This window comes from Coregonus clupeaformis, chromosome 17 (assembly GCF_020615455.1).
Source record: "Coregonus clupeaformis isolate EN_2021a chromosome 17, ASM2061545v1, whole genome shotgun sequence".
NCBI classification, from domain to species: domain Eukaryota; kingdom Metazoa; phylum Chordata; class Actinopteri; order Salmoniformes; family Salmonidae; genus Coregonus; species Coregonus clupeaformis.
In genome coordinates, this window is record NC_059208.1 from 36,667,774 (window position 1) to 36,685,832 (window position 18,059).

Here is an 18,059-nt window from a genome sequence, read left to right on the forward strand (position 1 = left end):
CACTAGCCAGTTTGTTTTTAGCTCTAATACCTAATGACAAATGCATTTTATTTTGTACAGTTATCAAAGAAAACATTAACATCAAAAAGACAAGACAAGAGCTAAATCAAGTAGGCTACCTTGCTCCGTTTTGGGTGACTGACTTGACCAACACAGGCTAGCTAGCAATCATAGTTAGCTAGGTGGCTAGCTGATTCACTTCATAAAGCTTTTCATGATCAGATAATACACACTTTTTCCTCAGATACAAATTGTCAACTCACTTTCAAGCTGATTCTACTTTTCAAGTCTACTGGGCTTGGTAGCTAGTAAGCTCACCTAGTGTCAAAAGTTAATTTCACAGACTGATCTTATCAATTGGAAAAAATATCATTACCAACATAAAAACAAATTATATACTATCTTACCTTGATATTGTTGTCCAAATCTGAATGATGGAGCTGCCAAAGTTGGTCATAACCTGTCCGATTTGAGTGGGGGAGAGGCGCCTCCCTGTGGCAGCAGCGTCAACTGAGCCATTTTCGTGTTGAGTTTTCCTTTTGAGAGAAAGGCTAATTCCCGCCTCTTAACCCCTAAAACATATATCATTAATGCAGACATTGTAACCTATCGAAATTAGGTGAACGTAGCATGGGGTATTGTGTGTAGATTGATGAGGGAAAAAACTATTTAATCCATTTTAGAATAAGGCTGTAACGTAATAAAATGTGGAAAAGTCAAAAGGTCTGAATACTTTCGAATACACTGTATGTAGCAAAATCCAAATATTGTAGGTGTCAGCTTTAGAGAGTGGTATGTTCTTTCGACCAATCGATTGGAAAACATTTTAAACTTGTATTTTTTCCATATATACACACACCCCATGTGTTTTAATAAAATCAGCTATATGCACTGAGCTTGTCGGATGCTTTAAGCTTACTGTTTGATGAAATAATTAAGACATACAAATAACTCAAGAGGGAGCCAGAGATCAAGATAACAAGTTCCCGACCAGACCCTACTTCTCCCGCTCGTGCTGTCATTTGCAGATTCTGCAGTTACTCTTCTGAAGTTGCCGGTAATAGGCTACACCAGGGGACGGCAACCTTTTTCATGTGGAGCGCCAATTTATCTTACCGGGTCGGCAACCTTTTTCATGTGGAGCGCCAATTTTATCTTACCATTTCTACCAATCTGCGTGCCAGTTATGATTTTCATATGCACATTTCCATGGAAGATTCATTTAATTTATAACAACATCTTCGTATCTCAAAATCATTGGCATGTGGTAACCAAACAAATACTGTAGATTAGAAATTATGGGAATTAACAGTAAATGTACTACTGGTGATATATGTAATGGGGAATTGATAGACTAACAATCGAAGGGCAAACAATTCACACAATTAAGTAAATAAACAATGAATGTGCAAGAATTGGCGGGAGAGAGCGCATTCTGCAGAGAGATGTGCCTTGTGCATTTTAGCCACACTCCCCTTCTTCATGGACTGTGCCATCCCCACAGCCTCCGCAATGGATTAGTCCACTGAGACAGGCGCGAATCATACAGGTGTCTATGTGTGCCATGTGTGCCATGCTCTACTAAAAATATATATATCTCGGTCGACCAACAGCCTAACGATCAAACAATCGACTAGTCGACTAAATGGGGTCAGCCCTAGTCACCTTATACCCAAACAGGTCACAAACCCTTCTTCAGGTAAGGTAAAGTAAAAGGTGAGCTCTGAAAGACTCCCTACATGTCAGCAACTGAATTAGGGCTGTGATGGTCATTGAATTTTGGATGACTTATTGGTTAGACAAAAGACTGGTCACCATTATAATAGTTTGAATAGCCAAAAAAATATATAAAAATAAGTATCCTCTCCTCCGCTCCTGGCTGCATGTGCTCCTGCTGAAAGGGAGGCGTTTGCTACAACACCTTGTTTGCTGCAACACCTCGCTTGATTCAGCAGGGACTCAACCGCCCGAAAGTCCCGTCTTCAGTCAGCTGTTATAAATAAAACTGTTAAATTATTTTCATGATGGTCTTCATCCATATTCATCAGGTACACGATTACACAGTGATTGTGCCAGCCCTAACTGAAATACACCCCTCAATGCCTGAACTAAGTCTCTTAGTACAACTGTTACCTTATAGCCCAAAAAACACAATTTGCACAGACATGTCATTTTCAACTTACAAAAACATGAGGTCCAACAATCAAATCAGAGAGACGCTGCCTTCTGTATACTGAAGGTGTCGGACTGAAACCAATGTGTTGAATGCTGAGGGTCTGAGTGTGTATAAGAAGTGGGCATGGGGGGGGATTTCTGCACTCAAGCCCACAGCTAAACCACTGTCCTTAGGCTCCTCTCACCACATTTCCCAAGGGCAGATCCAGAGCAGGAAAGGTTGCAGTCTAATTGACTCTCGTAGACAGAGAGGCTATTGTCCAGACTTCAGTATGACTGTTCAGACATGGAGTAGCTAGAATACTGACTCCTGAGACTAGGCTACCTCCTGTGAATTCATATTACCGCAGAATCAAGTCTCCACGAACCAGTAAGGCTTCCTAACTAACTACTGGGCTACAAAGTGCTCTCCAGGTTTCCTTTAATTGGATAACCTGTCCTGCTTATCCTGACACACGCAGATATAGGCGAAGCCCAATGAATCAGATTGAACAATACACATCAGTGGTAGGGAGTAGGGACCAGAATCACCAAGCATCCTTTTGGTCTGTTTCTCCTTTAGGCTTATACCCCATTGTCCTTACTGCTACAAATCATGCTTAGACTAAGCAATAAAGTCAGTGCAGTTAAACCTCAATCAAATTCTCATGACTGGAATTTAATTAAGGTGGGTGGGGGATTCTGTGGGCAAATAATATCATTTTAAAGCGAGTGAACCGAGCATAAACAAAGCGTACAAAACATTTATTATTTTCACATTCTTGGCCGTGAGCCTTCCAAGAAAAACAGCACTTAAAAGCTTATGGTCTCAGCCCACTACAGACTAATGGGTGCTTTACTTCAACCCTACCCCAGTCTAGGCCTAGTGTTATAGATATAAATAGAAGCACCTTTGTGTCTTGTGTAAGTTCATACAATATAAACGTAGGGTGAAGATGGAGGCTTTGCTGGATAACAGAGTCCAGCAATTAAGGAAGTCATCAGCTTCATTGACAACGCCTCTACAGAGCTTTAAATAGAATAGGGCAGAGAGCCTGAACCTGCTGACCTAAGAACCTATTTCAGATCTTAGTGGGGCAAGACAGCAGGACACAAAGCCTTTTGGCACGACTCTCCTGGCACCTGTGGTACAATTCCATGAACATAGGTAGAGCCAAGGTCAAATGCAGGTGGTGGTAAAAGCTCAGCACCTTATGAGTGGTCAAGGGAAGCATGTGTGAATGGAAAATAAATAACCTATATCGGGAAGGCAAAGGGCTGTGGTCTTTTAAAAATGTTATTTAACTAGGCAAGTCAATTATGAACAACATTCTTATTTACAATGATGGCCTACCAAGAGGCAAAAGGCCTCCTGCAGGGACAAAAAAACACACATCACGACAAGAAAGACACCACAACACTACATAAAGAGAGACCTAAGACAACACAGCATGGCAGAAACACATGACAACACAAAATGGCAGCAACACAACATGGTAGCAGCACAAACATGGTACAAACATTGTTAGGCACAGACGACAGCACAAAGGGCAAAGACGTAGAGACAACAATACATCACGCGAGGCAGCTACAAGTGTTAGTAAGAGTGTCCATGATTTAGTCTGAAAGTAGAGATGGAGATAAAACTGTCCAGTTTTGAGTGTTTTTTTCAGCTTGTTCCAGTCGTTAGCTGCAGCGAACTGAAAAGAGGAGCGACCCATGGATGTGTGTTTTGGGAACCTTTAACAGAATGTGACTGGCAGAACGGGCGTTGCATGTGGAGGATAAGGGTTGCAGTAGGTATCTCAGATAGAGGGGATTGAGGCCTAAGAGGGTTTTATAAATAGGCATCAACCAGTGGGTCTTGCGTCGAGTATACAGAGATGGCCAGTTTACAGAGGAGTATAGAGTGCAGTGATGGAGCATTGGTGGCAAATCGGATGGCCGAATGGTAAAGAACATCTAGCCGCTCGAGATCACTCTTACCTGCCAATCTATAAATTATGTCTCCGCAATCTAGCATTGGTAGGATGGTCATCTGAATCAGTGTTAGTTTGGCAGCTGGGGTGAAAGAAGAGCGATTTACAATAGAGGAAACCAAGTCTAGATTTAACCTTAGCCTGCAGCTTGGATATGTGCTGAGAGAAGTAGTGTACCGTCTAGCCATACTCCCAAGTACTTGTATGAGGTGACTACCTCAAGCTCTAAACCCTCAAGAGGTAGTAATCACACCGGTGGGGGCATTGTTCTTACGGAACCACATTACCTTTTCAGCACAAGGTTAAGGGCAGAGAAAGCTTGTTGGACACTAAGAAAGCTTTGTTGTAGACTGTTTAACACAAAATCCGGGGAGGGGCCAGCTGAGTATAAGACTGTATCATCTGCATATAAATGGGTGAGAGAGCTTCCTACTGCCTGAGCTATATTGTTGACGTAAATTGAGAAGAGCGTGGATCGAGCCTTCGGGTACTCCCTTGGTGACAGGCCGTGGCTGAGACAGCAGATGTTCTGACTTTACACACTGCACTCTTTGACCATGCATGCAGAGATTGAGGGACAATGGATTTGGGAAGAGTTCGCTGGTCAGTCATAGGTCCTATAGGCTAGGGCTGGGAGGATATGGCCAAAATATCAAATCACAATATATTTCACGGTATGACGGTATTTGACAGTATTTTATGTTTTTGAATAATACATGTTCTAAATATGCTTTTTTGAGTAGTTCATGACCCTATGGTGGCAACACAAATAAGTGATTTCAATGGGGCTTTCTCCATTCTGATTGTTTTATACTGTTCAATCCAACCACGAACAAAATTCATTTTTAGCATTTTCATCAATTTCTGCAGTTCCTGTACTTTTGTTATAACACTTTGCCACGCATGGCTGCATGATATGGGCAAAAAATCTAGACCTACTTAATTGGTGAAATGTTGGAATCATGGAAATAGAATGATTCTAATTCTACAGTTGGAATATAGTGGGCAGCACCTTGAATACAATGTTGTTTGACATGACAACTAATTAATAAGCCAGGGAGGAATTATTGACAGGGTAAAGAACCACAGAGTTGGTCAGTGTTTCCAGGGGACCCTAATTGGATGTTACATTACAAGTTTCCTTAGCTAGCTAGCATCTTCATGCTTCATCTATTCCTCTCTGATTTAGAAGATACCGTTGCACAAACATGCTTATCTAAGCCTACACCAGCACTGGTACCAGGCTGTATTAGCTAACTACGTTTGCTCTGACTCTTAGTACATTTAGCAAGCTAGCTAGCCAGCTAACTAGTGATTAGCATTAGAAGCTAACAATATTTATTTTTTGCCACAACTTGCTAAGAAAAGACAAACTAGCAGACAGTAAGATCAAAGACAGTACAGTATGAAGATGGACTAAAATTGCTTCTCCAATAGAAAATCCTCAATTACACTTGTAGACAACGTTATGGCGACGTTGGCTAGCTAAGCTCATGCGTAGAAACATGTCATCGGGTCTAAAGGTCGTCTCACGCCGAACTGCGCATGTGCAGGCCGTCAAATCAAGGCACTCCTTCGATATAAAGTAGTTTTTGACAAAAATGAAAACGTGTCAGTGTGACTTTCACAAGTTTGACATAAGCCATTGGCTCTAATCTAGGTCGGGGCTTTAGATTGAGAAAATTAACAACTAAGGAAGAATTATTCACTTCTCTCATTGACTTCTCAAACCCCAAACCCCGGCCTGGTCCGTTTGGTCTGTTTCACAAGCGCTCCCGGAAGTCCCGCGATGTTGCGCCTCTGGGTTTAAAAACTCTGTGGTAAGCTACACAAACTAATAGTGCAATTATAGAACGTTTGTGGAAAGCAGCATCGTTGTCACCAACATCTTGGTCTGAGTGAACGGCAAGGAAGTGCTCGTGACTCCTTGCATGGTTGCCAGGTCCAGTGAAAATGTCCAGAAAATGGACAACTTAAAACCCACCTACAAGACCTGAAAACTACCGCCCCACAAAAAATGTCACAGCAAGAGAGGAGTGGCCACATGAGGGAGAAGAATGTAGCTAGCTAGTGCTGTTAGTTCGTTGTTCTCACGTCACTTGGCATAATGTGCGTTCTAGGCTTGGGCGGTATACAGTATATACCATATACCGGGGTATTTGGAAAAAGCCACAGGACGGTTTTTCCAATACCGTCAAAACTATTTATTTGAAGTTTCAATAAATGTGAATATTTGTTAATACCTGCAGTCAACTTGTGAAATACGTTAGGAGATAAAGCAGATTGCATTCTTCATTTCACCTGTCACATTATTTTACATTATGAAGCTTACCGTAGTTCCCCAGAACAGTTGAGGCAGTCACGTTTGTTTGTAAATAGCACAACGAGAGACGGCGGTAGCTGGTGAGTCCATAGCGTTCTATATCTATCTGCGAGTCTCTGTTCTGCGGTGCATGAGGTGATGAAGTTACACTTGTATGCAATTCACTACTAAATGTTCGCCATCAGATTTCTCATAATAGCTTTCTGCCAGAAGTCAAAGAGCTCTGGATGAGTTGTCTGTACAGCTGCCATTTTCTCCCTGTGCTTCCTACTAGCGTTTTTTTGTTTTGTTCTTCTCCCCTCTGTTCCGTGTGCACATGCTGCTCTTCCTTCAGAAAAGCATGCATCACAACTATTAATTTGTACAACTTCTCTTGTTCACTTTCGCTTGTAAAATGTCCACACTCACCGAAAATGACATTCGGTAGTTACTAGCTATGCTTGTATAACTTTATGAGCTGGATTTGCCTGTCTTTGCAATTAGTTTGTTCATTTTAGCTCATTAGCATTTAGCTAACAGTATCTATGTGATTTCGCTATTAGTTTGTGCCAATTTTGTTAACATTCTGGTAATAATAAAACCCACAACCGGCGACCAATACATTTTCACAAGAGACATAGTTTTCAAAGTATCCCAATTTAGCGGGAAAACCGTGGATATGCCAACCCTGACTCCAAGTACAGGCAAGGTCTGCGGCCTTATGAGTACTGTCCGTTTGGATCGCCAATGGCTTCATAATGATTGTTGGTTAAGTCAGGAGTTTCAGGGGCTCTCCACAAATGCCATAAACACATTAATGAGGGATCACACGCAGTAGACGAGGTCAGGGGGGTTACACTTGAAGGTTAAATATGGGAGACCAGCTAGGCCTATGTGATATCATTCACTGTAATACTGTTTTTAATACTGTTTTTAAACAGTCCCTCCCAAAAGGTGGACAGAGCAGGGCCAGAATAACATGGAGGAAGGAGGGAGCCGTGGTTCTAGTATGCAGATTCCAGAGTAAGGTTTGAAATGTCCAGGCCATACCGTTAGCTAGTCTAATGCCCTGCTGACAGAAGAACAATCACGTATTCTTCAAGACAAGATGGAGGGGGAGCAGCTCTGACCGAGTGAAGAAATCATTATACAGAGGCTGGGCTTCATTAAACATGTCATTTTCAAGCAGTCATTTGTCTGAAGTATCCTATGTCACAATCAAGGCACTGACTGACTCCCAGGCAGCCTTGAGTGGAGAGATGCACGCAGGGCAGCCAAGGGTCAGGATACTCCACCCTCACCTCGCCACACTCACACTTCCTATGACATCATTATGATAAGACTACAATTTGATGAGGATTAATGGCAAGTGTACTTAACTTCTAGTAAGTGACTGCTAAGGAAGGACTGAGGAATGTAAGGAAGGATGGGAAAGTACATAAAGATGCACTCTAAGCTTAGCCTGAGAGCCAGTTTGTTTGTGCCATGGTGCCAAGTCTTTGTCACTCATTGCCATGCCAAACACTTTAGGCTTGACAAGGAGAGCAATGCAGTAGGCAAGAACACAAACAGGGACCAGGCTACCAACTCTAATCTCACTTTAGAGAGCACTGACACTGTGGATGGATGAAATAAGCAGGGTAGTTAGGTGTTGGACCATGTTGCACTTTTGACGCTTCATCACTTATCTTCCTCTTACCAAAATGAAAGACCCACACAACAAAACCACAGTAGGCCACTATTATCACACACACCCCACAGCACATTTACCTTCTGCTAACTATAGTCAACTGGGCTGTCATTCAGTCTAATTTTAACTGTCAAAACAAAAGTGAACAAAGCATATTTGACTTGCAACTCAGTCAGAGAAAAGGCAATTTGACTAGCTAGCTATTTACTTCAAAGTTTACTTGGAGGACAGTCGATGAGGAGTTCATGGCCTTTTCTCATTTGGGCAAAAGTCCATCCTCCGCCCTCTCTCCTCCATCCTCTCTCCTGTGTGACCCAGAAACCGAGAAGTGGTTGAGTGGTCAATTCGTTAGTAGGCAAATGTAACATGGTCCTCCCCTCTTCAATAGACTCCTTTTGGTGAAGAAGCACACGTGTATTCTACCGGAGTCCTTTGTGGAAGAGTTTTGAAATCTGCCACACCCCCTTTGAATCAGATATTGTTTTCTCAAAGGAGAAAAGCATGCAAACTTTTAAATGTAGGGATGTCAAACATTCAGGCTACTGCACAGACACTATGGAGGCTCTAGTCTAGAGCGCTCGGTTAAATTGTGTTTGAGAGCATTTTTTAACTTTCCAAATGGTTAAATGAGTGAGAAATAGAGGTCATTGTTGCAATAGTTTGTGAGTGGGCAACATACACTGAGTGTACAAAACATTACGAACACCTTTCCATGACAGACTGACCAGGTGAATTCGGTTGAAAGATATGATCCCTTTTTGATGTCACCTGTTAAATCCACTTCAATCAATGTAAATGATTAAAGAAGGATTTTTAAGCATTGATTCAATTGAGACATGGATTGTGTGTGTGTCATTCAGAGGGTGAATGGGCAAGGCAAAAGATTTAAGTGCCTTTGAACAAAGTATGGTAGTAGGTTCCAGGCGCACCGGTTTGAGTGTGCCAAGAACTGCAATGCTGCTGGGTTTCTCACGCTCAACAGTTTCCTGTGTGTATCAAGAATGCTCCACCACCCATAGGACATCCAGCCTGTTGGAAGCACTGAAGTCAACTTGGGCCTGCATCCCTGTGGAACGCTTTCAACACCTTGTAGAGTCCATGCCCCAATTAATTGATGCTGTTCTGAGGGCAAAATGGGGTGCAACTCAATATTAGGAAGGTGTTCCTAATGTTTTGTACACAGTGTATACTATCATCTTAAATTGACATGTTGAATTATTTTGACATTTTAAATTGTATATTGCGCAAATTTCCCTAATGTGGACAGTTTGTAACTACCTTACAAGATTGCATTTTCACCCCATAAAATTGAGTGGAATTACACATCCTTTTTACTTCAGATTGCTGATGTTAGTATAAAAGATAATAGTGATCACAATGACATAAGATTTATCTGTTTTAAGCAATCAATATCTTTTGTTTTGTACCGTTGATTTTGTCACACGCGCTGGGATGCAGACTTAGAACGCGGAGTTAATGAAATGCCATGGTAAATTCAGGGCGGTCTCTCTATAAAAGTCGCTGGCCACACACCAATACATGGATGTGAGTCAAACTATCACTTAAATAGCAGCCAACCGTTGTCACTGTCGATATCCTACACCATGTCATGATTAGTTAAAGTTAACTAACAGAAAAAGTGGTCTGTTCCCTTTTCCGTGACGGCAGCCTCCTGAAACCAACATTGACATTCCAAAATATAGATATAAGCCATCTACAAGTTCTTATCTAACCAACCATGTATAGGTTATTCTACAGTAAGTTTCCGTGTGTCCTTTGAATAGTGTTAATTTAAACATCGCTACACCCCAAATGTTTGCCCCCTGTTCTATTGATTTCAGCGTGATGTCAATGGAAGTGATTAACAAAATAAGTGTTGTGTTACACTTTGGCAACCCACTTTAATCAAAATGCAACACAAAATGTAGCTAGCTGTCGTCTACAAATGTTCCTCTAACCAGAGAGGTGCACATTATTCCCAGATTTCATGTTTTTTTTAAGCTGTGTTGGTTTTCACAGGACATGCAACCTCATCTCCCCCTTCTCGCGCAATTGATTTCAACGTGATATCGATATGCGTGATTGACAAATACAGTAAATGTTCCGATTTGGCGACCCCCAAATCAAAATGCATCACTCCAAAATGTAGCTGACTGTCTTTTGCAGGTTGTTCTCTAACCAGTGATGTAAACAACATCTCCAGTTTCCATGTTTTTTTATTTGTGTTAGTTTCAACAGCGAACCTGATTTCCCACCTAATCGATATTAGTGATGTATTGCCGCTTTTGGTTTTTGGTGAGTGTGCAGTTTACAAGGTCCTTGTTTAAAAACAAATACAAGTAATATGATTACTATTGTTGCACATGTATGTGTAGATAGTACATTTTATGTTTTCAATATATCACAAACTGTTTCTGCGTATTGGTTATTGATTTGGACACGTTAAAACTGTTTTGACATGGGCTATTTATCTAAATGTGTTGTCAACAGGAAGCAGCAACAGCATCATTTTCAACTTAAGTTTTAGGAATATAAATTGAACTTTCAACATTAATTTCAATGGTATTGTATTGTACATTCTGAAATTGCATCCCCCCCACAAATTGCCCCCCCCCCCCCATTGCAATGTGATACAAAAAGTGGCAACGCTGTGGTTTAGGACCATGCTGAACCCTCCAAACAGTCAGATGGCTGGATTAAGGACCGCACGGACACCGCAGAGCGGGCTGACAGGCTGTGTGAAGGCCAAGCTTCTGGAAGGCTGGCTGGACCTGCACAGGAGAGTTGAGCATAGTTCAGTGTGTATGTGTTGCGCTCTTTCACCGAGTTGTAAAAGCAAGCAGAGCAGAAACTGGCTACTCTTTAGTTGACTGATGTAGCTGGCAAGGTAACTGCTGTTTAACTTAACAGGTAAAAAACCTAAACTAGTGTTTTTTCGCAGTGCTGAGCTAGTATTGTAACTGACATGTAACGTTAGCTAATTAATTCACCTCAGTCAAGAGGGGATAAAACATTAGCTAGTAGCTACCACAGCCAGGTCAACTCTAGCCTCTAGCTATCTGTCAGATAGTGATATGAGGTGTCTATTATTACTACCTAACAGCAGTTGTTTGTATGGAAATGTTTTGTTGCCTTTGTTTTGTCCCGTTTCAACAGAAGTAAATTAACTTGACTAGCTTTTGCCAGTTGATGTACCATTAGAGAGAGAGCTGGCCAAAAGTTGGCTGACGTTAGCTATTATTTTTGCCTCCTATCACACTAGACCTGAATCAAACAATGAAACCATCAGCCAAACGATTGAAGATTGATATTCTGTAGTTTTTTCAGTGCAATGTGAGTTTTTATTAGTCAGTATGGCAATGTAACATTATTGATCTGTCAGTTTCCCTAGCTAATTCTAGGGGGCACTAACCGGTGCCCCCGCACATTGACTCTGTACCGGTACCCCCTGTATATAACCTCCCTACTGTTATTTTATTGCTGCTCTTTAATTATTTGTTATTTTTAACTTATCTATTTTTTACTTAACTTTTTTTATTCTTCTTAAAACTGCATTGTTGGTTAAGGGCTTGTAAGTAAGCATTTCACTGTAAGGTCTACACCTGTTGTATTCGGCGCATGTGGCAAATAAAATTTGATTTTATTTAATTCCATACTTTTCACACTGACACAGTAATAAACAGCTCTAATGTTACAGGCTTCACTGTCATGGTGCACAGTAGAGGTCTGTGCAGGACCGATTTCTTCATCCCGCTCCCACAGCTTTTCATACCTCACTCTGCCAGCACTACTGGCTTTATGTCCAACTCCCACCTGCTACCGCAAGAACTGACTCCCACCCGCTACCGCAAGAACTGGTCCCAAACCCAACCGTAGTCCCGCAATGTTATTTTAGGCGTATGTGTCACAGCTCACTTGCCAGCCTTGGTCCCAACAATTTTGTGCCCTATAGGCAATATCAAATGCGCAAAAATAACTTACGAAATAGTTTAAATTACCAGAGATTCTCACATGGCCCTTATATTAGGCTATCTGTATTACTGGGCTATATCAGCCAATATGCCAGATGTAGCTTGAAGAGAGCAGAGTAGGAGTGACTTGCACTTTCTCTTGAGCTATTTTTATAGCCTACCTTTTAAGAGTGGGAAGATTTTCAGACTGAGAAATATGGGTGATCAATATTTAGGCCTATTTCTAGGCAATGTAGTAAACTATTTAGGAAGTGCATTTCCTTAGAAAGATAACTGCCCCATGCTTCTCCCCCATGCATAGGCTATAGCCTACTCTATTTAATTGAGACCACACCTGATCTCGCAGGTATGGCTACTGAACTTGAAGCAGCAAGAATGATGACGATTTGCAGGCACTTGCTACGTTTTGCATAGGCCTATAGTATATAGCCTACCTTTTAGGAGGACGATTTGCAGGCAGAGACAAATAAATGTGTAATCAATACTTATTGAAAATGAAAGGCGCAAACCTCGCTCACTATAGTAGCCTAACCTATGTGCGCATTGTGCCTTTTCAATGATGATTAAATTTTTTGATTGCACTTCGACTCACGTTGGTTAAGCGCCCTCCACTTCTTTTCATTATCAATATTTATTTACAGATACTGTAGTAAACTACAGTCTAATCATATTTAAGTTAATTTCATATTCAAGTTAACTGCCACGTGATTCTCCGCCCATGTAGGCAGCCTACTCTATTTCAATGAGACCACACATACTAGGCCCAACTAGGAGAGGTAGGCTACTGAAGTTGAAGCAGCGAATTCTGAGTGTGTGAATAATGCGAAAAATATGTGCTTTTACAATAGGTAGGGTAGCTCATATAAAGCAGAAAGAGGAGCATTTCAAAATAATCTGTGGGACAACAACAATATTTTAATCCCAAAGTCGTCTGTCTGACCGCCAGCAGCATGAAAAATGCCGACCACGCCACAATGATCTCTGTCGGGACCTACGGTATCCCGTGGGAATGCAGCCCTCTAGTGCACAGTCAGTACACAACACTTTTATCAACATGTCTTAGCAGGATCAGATGGTGGTCCCAGCAGGGTCAGACAGCCAGGGAAGACCAGTCTACGGAGCTCAGGGGAATTTTGCAGTATATTAATAATATCAGTGAATGATACAAAGTTCCATCTTGAATTGATGGGTAGACCTACAGTAGCTACGGGACAGCAGCTTAAGCTTAAAGCTACAGTCTGGGATCTGGAAATAATAGTAATTTCAATTGACTATCTTTTCGTAAATTAATGGAGGTGTGAATGTTTTAGTCCGAGAGTCTCTCTTCTCTGGCACTAGAGTCCTGCATCAGGCAAAAAAATTATATTTGCTGGCGTGTGGTCCAGGAGTTGAGAGAGAACTTGGGTAAATACAATTGCGCAATTACACTCGACATGTGGACTGACGATTTTCGAATAAAATGCACGGTGTGCTTTTGGTTTCTCTCCCTCTAAAAACAGAAATAAATCATTCTAAATAACAAACAGACTTTATTTACCACAGTGTGAAAGAGTGATAGCCCCTCTATATGAAGTCAGTTTTTGAAACACATAGACCTTCTTTGCTGATGTGAAGAAGAAACTGAATGAAAGAGTCCAGTGAGGATAGAGAGGGGAAAAGGGATGCCCATATTTTCAAGACCTGAGCTACTTCATTTATTTATGCAATTTCATATATTTGTTTAGGCTTGGCCTATTTAGTAGGCTATTTCGCAGCATAAAGCTATATTTGTCAGCATAAAGCTGAGTGACTCAGGGCTGTAAGTAAGCATTTCACTGTAATGTCTGCACCTGTTGTATTCGGCGCATGTGACCAATAAAATTTGATTTGATTTGATTTGATTTGTGGCTTTGGATCAAAATAAATAAGTACCAAGTTCCTATTGTAAAGTGTAGCCTAATGGCCATAAAAGGGCAAACTTGCAATGTATTCAATGCTTAAGTACTCTAAAGTTTTACATTTCTAACTCAATATCACAGACCAGATTTGCCCTAACAAAAAATGCATCAACCCCTACACACATATTAATTTATTATAATCCACATAATAATTCTAACGAAATTTGCTGTAGCGAGAGGAGAGAATGCATGCTAAAGACAATCAGAAAGAATGTGTCTTTAACCCTGCATCATAATATAACTTATTTTGAACGAAAGCCAGGAATGAGTGAGTCACTTAGCCCTATGCTGTTCCTGCTTATGTTGCCTATTTGAGTGTTTGTTTAATATCCTACTGATTCTGTGATCACCAAGCCTCATGCAACCGCAAAATGTCAGATAAAGCAATTTCACAAATCCGGCTGTTTTTAAACGTTGCTATTAAAGGCTTTACCATTTTTTTTCACTAGAACAGACTCTCTGGTATTACTTATACTTTATTTAGTATTGTTTACACTGTTCCAAACTGGCAGATAAATTATATTGTAATATGACAGCACCTGTTTGTCATGCAACAGTATCTCTTGCGCTTTTGACAATGATTTTGCATGAGGCCTAATTCACATGATATGCCTAAAACACTTATATCCACTAGGCTAATAAATAAATAAAATGTCCTTTCGATTATTTAATTAACATGTTACTTTGTTTCTACTTCCGTCAGAAGAAGCTGTAACTAGACCGTAGCTTATTACTTACTAAAACTGTTGTTACACTTTAAGACTTTTATTCTAAGACAAACGAAAATGGTCTGTTATATTCCATTATATTCTTAAAATATATGTGATGACTGAATATACGCAAGTGATGTCTGCTAAATTAACAAGTTGATGGCAAGGCACAGATATAAAGTAAATAAATAAAAAGTTTCACATATTTTCAAGACCTGAGATATTTAATGTAGGTGTTTTATTTATTACATTTACTTGTGGAATGTTACCGAATAGATAACAACAATAGAAATAATAATCTGGTGGCATTGGTAGAGAGTCAGGTGGAGAATGGAGTGAAAGTGCACTGTACTGTAAGTACGCAACAACGCTGTGGGCTGGATGTAAATGATTTAACAGCCTTTCCAATAAATTGGAATGGAAAAGAAGCCATCCACCCTTGATGGGCTATCAGCAGGACAATAGACTCTTGCCGAGTTTAGGGACTTTAAATGTATTAATGGATGTTTGTGAGGCATGTCACTGTTTTCTAACCACATCTGGATGGATCCATAACGAATTACTATGGGAATAAATATCACTGTATGATAGTAATATTGGAATAAAGTAGACTAATGCAATTGAAGACAACAAATTGTTGCTTACTGAATCACCCAAAGTCATCCAATTGTTATAATAGGATTTGAAGCAATAGCATACCTGCGTGTGGTCAACTATTTCAGCACAGTTTCGCGCTGCTTTGAGACAAGCATGGGGACTGGTCTTGATAAATCAATCAGATTTTTATTTTCACTTAATCTCCGTTTGTGTATTGGTTAGCCTACAATAAGGGTGTGGAAATGTTAGGATTATTTTGCTCTTCACTCGCAGTCGCTTAGTAGCCTAGGACTACTCCCGACCGCTCACGTTGTACAGCGCCATATTTTCCTCACGGAAACCCTGAGGCCTACATAGGCTCCTGTAAAATACATTTTCGTTTTTCTTGGAATAGAAACACCATAATATTAATCCATTTAATTAAGCTACATTTCTAACAGTATAAACAGCACAACAAATAAAATAATAATTTACAAACAAATTATAATCAATCCCATATATTCTGTTCTAACAAAAAAAAGTTTAAAAGTCTCTAGTACAGCCAATTAAAAACAGTCAAATGCATTCGTGAATTCAATCGCTTTAGCAGACATGTTGAGGTTTATTCATTGTTTAATTATTCAAGGCTCCCTTTGTTATTTTGTTTTAAAACTAAAATGCTTGACTGTATTTAAAGACATGGATGACTTGTATGCTGTGTGATGACATGCACAAATGAATGAATGATTGATATACTGTATATTGAAGTAGGCCTTTATTCCAATAAGTGAGTTACGCTAATACAGCTACAGTAAACAGGACTCTTACACCTACAGCTCTGTCATTTCAATAACTTAGCTTCTGAAAGATGCCCTCTGGTGGTCGAACTAGCATCAATGGCAACAATGGCTGACAGTAAAATACTATGACGTAATGCACATCAACATGCCATACCATTGATGACACAACTTTTAAAGAAAGATCCTTGATGGGTTGATGGGTAGGTTACAGTCTGGGATCTGGGAATAATGGCCATTTCAATTATTGAACCATTGATTATATTATTGGATAATATAATGTATAAATGTACACCAAGGTAATTCCTTGTCATGCCTCATCTTAGGAAGATCAGATGGTGACAGGGGTCTCAGCAGGGTCAGGCAGCCAGGGAGGACCAGTCTGTGATAGAGCTGAGGTGAATTTTTGCAGATACAACACTTTATTCTCTCTGTGCACCAAACACTAGACAAGCCAGATGCTATTTTAAGGCAGTCTGACAAACCTCCAAAGTTCATTTCCAAACTGCATCAAGTGTTGATAGAGGCTTTTCCCGATGACACAAAACATGTAAAACAAAAATGTGAGGAAAACCTGGTAGAAGCTATTGTTGATTATGAATGGATACAGATATGTTTGAATGCCCAGTCATGTTCATTTCATCGAATACATAAATTACTGCAGTTTAAGACCATCCATAGAACGTACTATATGCCAGTGAAATTTAATGACATGCACTCAGAAATATATTCCTCTGCTGGAGGTGTAAACACAAAAGGGGACATATTTGCATATGTTATGGTCTTGTGAAGGCTGGCTGGATTCTGGCAAAGAGTATGTACTTTTATCTCAGGAAGACTAAAGATACTCCCTTCTCCCTGTTTTTGTTTGCTTGGAAATGTTGATACTGTAGACTGTTATCTGAAGAAACTGTGTAACCAAGCATTTATAGTGGCTAAGAAATGTATTGCCATTAATTGGAAAGTTGGTTATCCTCCCACAATGTCAAGTTATGTATCAATAGTTTTGATTTATTACAAGATTAAGGGTATACTGTGCTACTTTCGTAAGGTCTGGATGCCTTATATGGAATACAGTACGACTAAAAGAGTCTGTATTGAAAACATGTCCACATCAGGGGAGATACCTATTTAGGCAATCCCTAGCTGCTGGGCTGCTCAGTCCTGGTCCTGTGGGGCTGCTGTCCTGTGGGTTGTCACTCTGGCCTTGGCCTAACACACCCAAAACCAATAAATGAATGTTTCACTAAGATCCTAAAGCTGAGTGGGGTGTGTTGGGTTGGGGCACTAAAGGGTGGTGGACTCCTAGGGACAGGACGGGGAGACCCAGCTATATTGTGTGCAAGTAAAAAGAGCTCTACAGTACTATTAGGCCTATGAGCTTAATTATATGGAGGATTTGCTGTTTCTGTGTGTTAATGTATATTTGAGGTGTATGTAATTTTTTTCCCCTTGGGAACTCAAAAAATGAAATGTGGAAACTGGGAAGAAACTTGTGTTGGGAGAGAGTTGAGTTATTGACTAGACTGGTGGGGGTCGGGCGTGCAGGAGGCTCGGGCTGGCTGGTCGGTCTGTCTGAAATTTGATATAGAGGATGTCTTAATAGGCTATTGGTTAAAGGTGCAACACAATATTTATTATAGAATTACCTTTGTTCAGTCTTATAAATCACTTAAACATATTGAATAATGATATCTTACCTAGCTTGATGACTGTGGCCATTTATGCTTACTTTTTGTTCTAAATAAAGACATCATATTGGATTGTGTAAAAATGCAGGAAATGAGCTTTAAATACCCCCAAAAATTATGGGGGAGGACCCACAGATCTCCCGCCAGGTTATGTCCCACCCACTTCTAAAACCAAAGTGACACCACTGTCTTGCACAACTAGCTACATTTGTTTTGGGATTCCACCCTGTACACCTCATTTACCTGATGATG

General features: G+C 40.4%; 1 protein-coding gene across 3 annotated transcripts in view; it reads right to left on the reverse strand.

Moving 5' to 3' along the window:
- LOC121586329 (sodium bicarbonate cotransporter 3-like) overlaps nucleotides 1-18,059 on the reverse strand; it is a 117,036-nt gene that overhangs the window by 98,356 nt on the left and 621 nt on the right. The gene's annotated exons all lie outside the window — the stretch shown is intronic.